We start from the raw sequence: 10,203 nt of genomic DNA on the forward strand, positions 1-10,203 counted from the left end.
TAAAATATTTAATTTCACAGAGTAGATCCCCAGGATATGAGGCAAAATCATCAGGTCCATGTTCGAGTTTAATTACTGATTTTAAACCTACAGTCGTATCAACCCCCCAGTCCCATATCTGTCTGCAGGAGACAGACAGCGAGAGAGAGAGAGAGAGAGAGAGAGAGAGAGAGAGAGAGAGAGAGAGACAGAGAGAGAGAGACAGAGAGAGAGAGAGACAGAGACAGAGAGAAGTGGATCTGTATAATCATTAGTTAATTAGTTAGTTTGTTATCAAACAGATCCACAGCCTGTATGAATTATTAACAGTAGCAATCTATTCCGTTTATCACAAACTATAATAATGTAGAAAATGTTCATGCATTATTATACAAAATTTGACATTAAAATACTGAAGTAGTACAATATAATACAATTGCAAGTTTGATAATATGTATTTATTTTCTTTCTTTGTTAATTATGTACATTGAGAGTATCTTCACACATCTGAGGTGTTTTCTGCCATGCGTTCCATTCCCCCTCCAGTCCACAGTGTGGCGCTCTGCTCTGTGGCTGGTGGCTTGGGCGTTGGCATGACTCCTAGCAGATTGAGACGAGCCTCGTTCTGGCGTCTAGTGTTCTCCCCAGGCCCCGTCTGTCCCCCTCTCTTCACACTGTTAAACGGCTGTGTGCGCGTGTGTGTGTGTGTGCGGGTGGGTGGGTGTGTGTGTGTGCGTGCGTGCGTGCGTGCGTGTGTGTGTGGGTGTGTGGGTGGGTGTGTGTGGGTGTGTGTGCGTGCGTGCGTGCGTGCGTGGGTGTGCGTGCGTGCGTGCGTGTGCGTGATTAAGCCTGGTCTGCACACTCAATTCTGCCTGATACTCCTGAATCTATTACAATGATTCCAGCGAAGGAGTAGTTCATTTACATGATCTGTCCCCTGTTTGAAATCTTTCTCAGGTGGGGGATATATTTCCAGAGATGTCCCTCTGATAGGTTTAGTCTGATTCAAACAGGCTTGAAAAGTTGCTGTTTCACACCGGGGGGAGGCATTCTCACCTAATGAAACCCAAGATCAATAGAAGTCTTCTCAACTCTCATATATAGTGCATGTACACAAGGGAAATAAAGCATTATTTTTCACCCTCAAATGTATAATGGATATTATTCTTTTTTTAATACTTACCGGTAGTTCAATTCCATGTCTGCCACGAAGGGGAAATATTTCTTTGGAAGATGTCCCTTGTATTAGCAAAAAAATATTATTAAAGAAGAAGCATTACGCACGGAGGTGTAATAAAAAATAAAAAATCACCTACCTGAGAACCGATGGTCGTCAACTACACAGAAAATGGTCGTCTCCCCACAGTATTATGCCACAATACAGTTAATCTTACATAATTAAAAGCTTACATACATTTACATATTAATCTACACTGGCTGGCTGCAATTGACATTTTAAATCATGTGCTCAAGTTTTAAGAAAAGAGACTGGAGAGACAGGAGAGAAGAGACAAGCAGATAAGCAGAGAGGAGAGAGGAGAGAGGAGAGAGGAGAGTAGAGGAGAGAGGAGGGGGGAGAGGAGAGGAGAGCTAGTGAGAGACACAGTCTCTTCAGGTGGAGCCCTTATCAGCGGGGAGAGAGGACCTTTCTTATGTAATCTGTGATTTCATTCAGGCGCCGTATCAGATGATTGTCTGGCAGAAGAAAAAGCCATTTTGAGGGGGACGGGGCGGCGTGAAAAGGATCGTCTCACCGGCAGCTCACCCCTCCATGTCGAACCAGCCGCATGGCACGGAAGGTCAGCAGAATTATTTGAGGCGAGGGTGCCTCCGCTGGAGAAGACAATGATACGGCCTTAACCCTCATTTGGAGGTGCCATTTCCCCACCTGACCCCCCAGCTAAAGTGTTATTTTTCCGTGTTATGAAATGTGATAGCTCTGTGGTGAAACAGGAGTCCCTGGTTAGGAGGTAATACCGCGCCGTGTGCAGACAGGGGAGACTCGGTCCCTCTCGAAACAGCCCGGCGCACCCCCCCCCTCCCCCCCCCCCCATCGCCAAGAAGCCCCCCGCCGCCACGCAGACAGTTCAATCAGGGTAAACACCGTTCATTTAGCGCGCTCGGCTAACGCGGCCGCCGGGATACGCCGGTCCGCGAGCAGCCCCCGAGATTGCACTGTTTGAGGAGATGATGATCATGTCTTTGTGAATTTCACCCAAACATGTCATTTTAAAACAAAGGCGCCACAGAGGCCTGTGTAAATGTCATAACCTGCTGTTCTGGCTCCAGCTCTCCCGCCACGCTGGGAGCCGGGGATGAGAGGGGGGGGGGGCGCCGGTGGGTCGGTCACGTCATTAGTGACGTTTAAGCACTGATCAATAATTGATCAGAAATGAAAGAGATGGGCAATAATGATGACAAATCTCTCTTCAAGACTTGGACGTCATCTTTAGAATACTTGTTCAACAATTACAAAGTAAATCATGTATTATGGAATTAATAAGTAAAGTGAAGAGCTCAAATTACTAATGCTCCATTAGTTTAATATTTTATTTTCATTAATGTAAAATGATGTGAGCAGGGTTTTGAATTATTCACAGTGTCAAAAAGGACCAAGTGTAATATCATATGTAAATCAAATGTCGGAGAGATGTAAAGGCTAATCGCCTCATAAAAAAGGGTCGACTTCACCGCAGCCTTGGGTATATTAACACTCAGTCAAGTATATTAACATTTTATTTTAACAGTCTTTATAATTGTTAGCACTCCAGCCTGACTACCTATCCCTTACCTGCTCCGAATGCCTCCTGGAATCACAAAGATCAATAGTGTTCATTAGACAGTGATATATTCATTCCTGTTGAAATGTGCAGTGAACCGGTAGGTTTCATATCCCAGGCGGGAGGGGGGACGATGGTGGGAGGGGCTTGGGTGTACAGTACCGTCAGAATTTCCCTGCAACTCCCTCTAGAGGACTGGAGAGGAACCGCTCCCCCCTGAGCCTGCACAGCAGACCTATGTTATGAAATATGTCTCCTCACTTCCTTCGTGGTACCAAAACAATAATGGTACCACTACACTCTTGCTGAGACTGAAGTAAATCAGTTTAGCATGTTCGGACTAATCAGTGCTTTGATGTGAGCTGTGAGGACATAGAGCTGCAGGGTCAAGTTGACACAGGACCCAGGCCTGGCTAATGGAGCCCAGAGGGGCATGATCCCAGCAGCCCCGGGGGTCAGGGGGGCGGGCCGATTAAGAGGGAGAGGTGTCGGGGTTGTCACCTCGGGGGCCGCGACCCACACAGGGAGAAAGAGGGCCCTTGTGGGGGTCGAGGGGGGCCCCCCTTTGAAAGCAGGCCCCTCCCATCATTCAAAGCAGATGGCATTTTGCTTAATCTGTCAGGGCTTATTTTTGGGACGCAGCCTCTGGCAGATCGCTAGTTATTAGGCATGTACAGTTAGCACTTCGCCAAACCACAAAGGGTTTGGACAAGGAAGCCCTGAAGCCTCCAGCCGAAGGTCCTCTCCTGTTCTCCCATCTCCTCCTGTCTGCCTGTCAGCCAGTCTGCTGAACTAAGGTCAGGAAACCCGAGACTGGGGTTGTGGCTTGTTGCTGTAGCTCCAACACGGAGCATCTTCAAAACTAAGACCATAGTGTCTGCTACCTGAGGCACTGCTGCGGTTTTAGCCCTGGGTAGAGGCTGTTGAGACAAGAACCCCTTCCTGTAGCAACTGCCATGACAGTCCAAAACACAAATAATGTGGTATGTGGCTCTGCGATACATTCCATTTCCTAACCCTGTAGTTTCCCACAAGCCGGGATCCGCCTGATTAAAAATCTAGATACGCGTTCGGTGATTAACTGCGGGAAAATGTTTGAGAGTATCCCCAGGTATTTAGACAATAATCATAATTCAATAATATAAGTGGAGATTTAGATCTACTCCTACGAAGTGGAATCCCTGTCGTGTGGTGGTTCTGACAGGCGTGCTGATTAAACTATCACTCTGAGAAGACCAGCAGTCACACAGGAGGACAGGCTGTGGTACAAAACCTCGCTTATTAGAGAAAATCCCTCAGAATAGCCAGCGGTGTGGATATGGTAATGATGTACTACCCCTCCATCAGGTCTGGTGCGGGCACGCACACACACACACACATGCGCGCGCACACACACACACAGACAGACAGATACGCGCACATGCATGAGATACACACACATTTAAGACACAAACACGCACGTGCGTGCACACACACTCGTAAGCACGCACGCACAGTCACACATACACACACACACAAGCTCTCTCTCACACACACACACACACACACAGGCACACACGCAAGCACGCTCACACACACGCACGCACGCACACACACACACACACACACACACACACACACACACACACACACACACACACTTATCTCTCCCATTCCCCTTATCCAACTGAATATGATGACTGGCTTTGGGAGTGACCTCCAGCAGAGGACAGGCCCTTGTTCTGCTGCACTCCCAGCGCCCTCCCCTTCTCCTCCTCCTCCTCCTCCTCTCTTTCTTCCTCCCCTTCTCCTCCTCTCTCCTCCCTCCACTTCTCCTCTCTTTCTTCCTTCCACCAAATGAATTTAAAAGACTGTGACCTTGCTGAGGGTCTATGAGGGAAATGAGCTACATCTTGTCACAGGCTGAAGAGGCCATTTGAAACCTGGTTTGTTGGCTTTGAAAGGCCGGCGATCGGAGGGGTAGATAACTAGAGGATGGGGGTGGGGGGGGGTGGGGGGGAGGCGGGGTGAGTGGGCCTTTATTGTGAAAATGAAAAGGCTGCCTGATGGAAATATGTCAACGTTGGTGGCGAGCATATCTCATCAAGATGCTTATCACTGAACACAAGAGGAAAGGGGACAAACGTAACCCGGAATCCTTGTTGCTTATTACATTAGCACTGCTAACTGCTAACGGCAGACCTGCACCACAGAACGTAAACACAGCCTACTACTGCACCTTCCCAACATGGCACTGTTGAAACTATCGAATGTGTACAGCGATTTTTTTTTACTTTTTATGGAAGCATATGAACTCCGCGGATTTGGTACAGACACATCACCTGGGGGAGTGGATTTAAAATTCATTATCTCGACAGTTTGCCGGATCAGCCCTGGTTCAGACAGACACGCGGTCTGTCTGGAAAACACGCGCAAATGAGCAAACGCGTCTGTTTTCCGCCGAGCGGGAGCTCTGCAAACAAAAGCTGGCATCTCCCGCGGTCCGCGCAAATGTGTGCCTAATGTAAACCATCGTATTGCGGAATCTAATTAGCGGTGTCAGCCCTGCATGCGGCTGAGGAATCTCAACCAACTGTCGCCGGATTGAGACCGTGGGCCGGTTGGCGGGGAGCGAGGGAGGGGGAAGACAAACAAGGCGCGGGTGAGACGGCGACTAGGAGTCCCGAGAGTGGAGAGGGGGGCGGAGGGGCGGGGGGGGGGGGGCAATTAGCAGCCAAGGTGAAGCCCGCTCCTCGTCGCTCAAAAAGAGCCATGCGTGTCAGAGACTCACCGGCTCTGGGAGTATCCTGTGTCCCGTTCCCGTAATTAGGGTCGGAATGTGGCGCGGCGGCGACCCACAATGCCGCGGGAGGGGTACGGCGAACGGCGCGGCGGCGAGGGTCCTCGCTACGGCGAGGGCTACAGCCGCGGCGTGCGTTTGAGTCCCAGGGAGAGGTTACGGTGACCCCGGCGCGGGGTCCGGTATCGGACTCATTAAAAGCCTGAGCTCAAAACGGAGAGAGCCGGGGCCCTCGGCCGCCGCGACCCCGCAGGATTAAGGCTGGAGTCCGGCCTTCCGAGAGGTTGCGGAAAGACCCGGTTAGACCGCGGACCTGCGGAAAGAGAAGGAATATCAGTTGAAAGGCAGAGTCAAACACAGGTCAGCAGAGGGAGAAGAGAATGAAGAGAGGGTTAGAGAGAGAGAGAGAGAGAGAGAAAGAGAGAGAGGGTAGAGAGAGAGAGAGAGAGAGAGAGAGACCCCTAGGCGCCGGCGAATGTTAGGTGAACTGAGGAGAAGAATGCAGAGCGGGTCTTTCTGCACCTAAAGCCATGATTTGCCTTGGATAAACAACAACAACAACAATACCGGGCTGGTTATTCTCTGGAAGGCTCACAGTGAGCTGAAGGGCTCCTCACAACATCTCATTATAGTTAATGAGGGCTGGGTGTTTACAATGTGTATCTCCATACAGCTAGCGGTGTTTACCCCCCCCCCCCCCCCCCCCCCCCCCACACACACACACACACACGCACACACACTCACTCAGTGGAGATCACTCAACACACCCTGAAACAAAGGAGGATTTGTTTAGCTATGGGCTGTTTCCCCCCAGGATCACAGGGCTCAATCTAGAAGCCAAGGTTCTTCCAGCGCTATCTCCCAGCTCATCACATCCACCGTGGAAATCCCCAAATACATCCAGACGCTCACCATATCATCACCTAAATTAACAGGTCTTCATACATTTTCACCTTTTTGGGGGGGATAATAGCTCCAATCGGGATGATTATTTGAGTATACCGCATTCTTTTTTGCAGTAAAACTTTTAAATAACAGCAAATGAAGTAGATAAGACCAGGGGAAACAAGGATATGTCCTTATAGGGGTATCTTCACATTGTATTTGAAGTGTCATATGTTTATATGGCTGCACTAGGAACTTTTATGTACACTTTGTATCTGTATATCTTTATACTGTATGTGAATGCGTGTTTTTTTTCCTGGTACGTGTTCAGCATAGGTGAAAGCCCAAGACAAATTTTCCATTCGTGGAACATTAAAGTTGATCTTGAATCTTGACGACACGTCGCTTACACTCAAGTTCTGCGTAAACAGGAATCGAAGGTTCCTGTCTTTATTGGCGAGGCGCAGCTGGATGCGATCAGCGGCCGCCCAGCGCACTCCCAGAGGTCGCGGTGGTCACAGCTCACACCTGGATGTCACCGGGACGACTACACACTCAAAGACAAGTGTGAAAACATGTAACACTATCCGCTGTCGTCTTTGCCCTGCAGCATCTGGCCCTCACACAGGCTGGTCAGGGCCTCGGCGTTGACCTGATCTGTTTACCTTTCGCTCTTTTGTCCTCTGTTCATCTCACTGTGAAGTAAACACATCTGTATCTTTGTTCAACTACCTAGAACTACCATATTGTGTGCAATGAAGCACCATACACAAGTTTTTCCGATATATTTCATATATTTCACCGCCATTTTCAATAACGATCAAATCTCCATCAGCGTTGCGATGCCTTCAATGTACCAAACAGCCCAATCCCTTAAATCTGAAAATAATTACTAACGTAGGAGACGATCGGAGAGGAAAAGCTTGCAGGAGTGTTCCGCATGGTAGCCTCTCATCTCAATCAGGGTGTTAGGAGGCATGGCGTACTTACGTACGCCTGGTGTCTGATTGAGTCCCGAGCTCTCTGTGTTAATCTCTGATTAACATCTGGGAATCCTCACGGGGAGGTATGGCACCGTTGATCCCCCTGTGCACACAGGGCATGAAATATCCAGGCGTGTAATAACACACTATTTACAAAGCGCCCGCCGGGCACAACGCATGCCAGGACTGCCGAAACGAGCCCGCCGTTATTCACTCGAATGTTTTATATAACCCCCGCCCCTGCTATCCAGAAGGAAGGAGGAGAAGGAAGAGGGAGGGAGGGGTGGGGGGGGGGTCACTAGAGTCAAACTGGGTTACTGGGGAGCTGAAAGTTGATGGAGACCTACCTCAGGAGGGCGGGGCTTCCTGTACCTCCAACCTACTACCACTTTAGAGGAGAAGGTGGGGAGGGGGAGGGGGGGGGGGGCATAGTCCAAGAGGCGCACCATGTTGAGGGTCAGTCCACTCCATCAACCACCCCCCCCACCCCCCCATCTGTCTACAGCAGGACAGACATCGTTACCCACACCACCAACACCGCCACCACCAGGCCCGGAGTGGGACTGTACTCCATGGAGGAATGTGAGCCACGCTCACCGCAACACCCCTCCACTCCTCTTAAATCAATGGTGCATTTAGCCAGGCCCTTCTGGATCAAAATCAATAAAACACAGTATTTCAGCGTGCAGGGAAGAGGGGGTGGGGGTGGGGGGGGGACACATACCAAACATTAAATCATTTACATGTGGAGTGACAGCAGCATGTGGAAAAAGTAAATATGTATACATGGCCAAGGCGCGTTGGACAGCGCAGTGTAGAGAGCCTAAGGTATGTGTGAGCGCATAACACAGCCTGGAAACGCCATGTTGGTTATGACACACGCGACGGACAAGCGCTATAGATATATAACACAGTTTAAATACATCTATACTGCATTCATATTTATTCAGAATAATCTGAATGCACAAGGCCAGAAAATACATGGCTCAATTCATATTCATTGTCTCGGTGGACTGACACCTTATCTGAATAATCTCCCGTTTATGCATGTGTGAAAATATCAGCGTTAAGCGCTGACCCACTGCACTGCTGTGGGCTCGGGAGGAAGCACACGATCTGTCTGTTATTGTGAGGGAACCACAAGCCCACCAGACCCGGTATCACGTTCTCGCATTGCTTTTGTTTGACTGGGATGTTGCCATTTTCAATGTGTTTGGCCATCAAAACGGTTTGCATGTTTATGATCCATTTTTTGTGGATTAGGCAAGAGTTTGGTATTTGCTAAACACTAAGAAACAGGCGTGCGCACGCACGCACGCACGCACGCACGCACGTACACGCACACGCACACGCACACACACACACACACACACACACACACACAGTGACATCCTACTTCATAGGATTCCACTCGTCCCAGATCATGAATAAATGAGACCAAGATGATATTTCCCTTTTTTATTTTGTTCAATAGCCTGGAGAATAATATTTTTTTCTATTAACTCATAACATATTTCATATTATCATATCATCATATTATATTATTCTCAATTACTTATATTACTATATTATACTTCCATTACAGTATACTATATCTCATTTGTTATTATACTTATATAATACTTCTCAATTGTTCTTGTATTTAAAGGAGTAGTTTGGTATGTTGCATCATAAGCCCTGTTATTAGGTTATTTACAATCATATACAATGGTCCATATAAATATTTTGAAAGACTGTGCACTTTAGATATTAGCGCTCACTGCTCATGTCACAACAAGTACACAATGGAGCTCTGTGAGCATATAGGGTTAGGTACTGTATATGCCCATAGAGATTCACTGTGTACTTAGCGGTGACATGAGCAATGAGCGCAGAGTCTGTCAAATATTTGATATGGACTGTTGAACAGGTATATGATTGTAAATAATCTTATAACATGGCTTATAATACTAAATACCAAACTAATCATTTAATATTATAATATCTATTTCAGTGACAGTTCAAAGGCCCATGCTTAATGATACAGGTTTGTATTGATTCATAATTGGCATATCATATTCACAACAACAATGAAGAAATAAGAACTGAGGCTTTCAACTGTGCGTCCAAAGAAAATTAGTGTGAAAATACAATGGCCGCATAAAAGCCACATGGCAAGTGTTTTTTCTCATTTAAGCTCTCCTCGTGCCTTTATAATGAATATATGCAAAACTCCATTAGACCATAAAAACATACAGATACCCAGCAGCCTCTGCTCCCCACTCTACCACACAAAAATAAAACAGGCTACCGGCATCGACTTCAATAAGAGCCCTGCCTTTCAAACGTCTTTGGTGTCCAACAAAATTACCATATGAGAGGCTATTTACAACTCGACAAAATTTCTGTGTGTTTCCATGAAAGTTCAGTCCATCGCTGTGATGGAACAAAATGAAAAGGCTGCCTCACTTGTTGCACGCAATTAAGCCCCAGAACAAGACAGCGAGGGCAGTTTAACATTTCATAGGGGCGTTAATTATGCTTTAACTGTTAGAAAGTGCTGTCCCCTAGGAGCCAATTACTTGAAAAGCGCTCATCACACACAAGATATATACAAACAAATCCTTCAAGCACAAAGTAAATGTTTAAACATTAAAAGGGATGAGTACAGGAAGCCATAGCAATCAGTTTGTTGGGAGCTAATTACTACTAAGAGCGTCAGCCCTGTTGTGTTAGATAATTCTGACACGGGAGAGAACGCCTCAAACACAGAGAGCCCTGGCTGGCTGTATGTTGATGGGCTCATCAGAACGGGGAG

The sequence above is a fragment of the Borostomias antarcticus genome (assembly GCF_949987555.1).
Source record: "Borostomias antarcticus genome assembly, chromosome: 4".
NCBI classification, from domain to species: Eukaryota; Metazoa; Chordata; class Actinopteri; order Stomiiformes; family Stomiidae; genus Borostomias; species Borostomias antarcticus.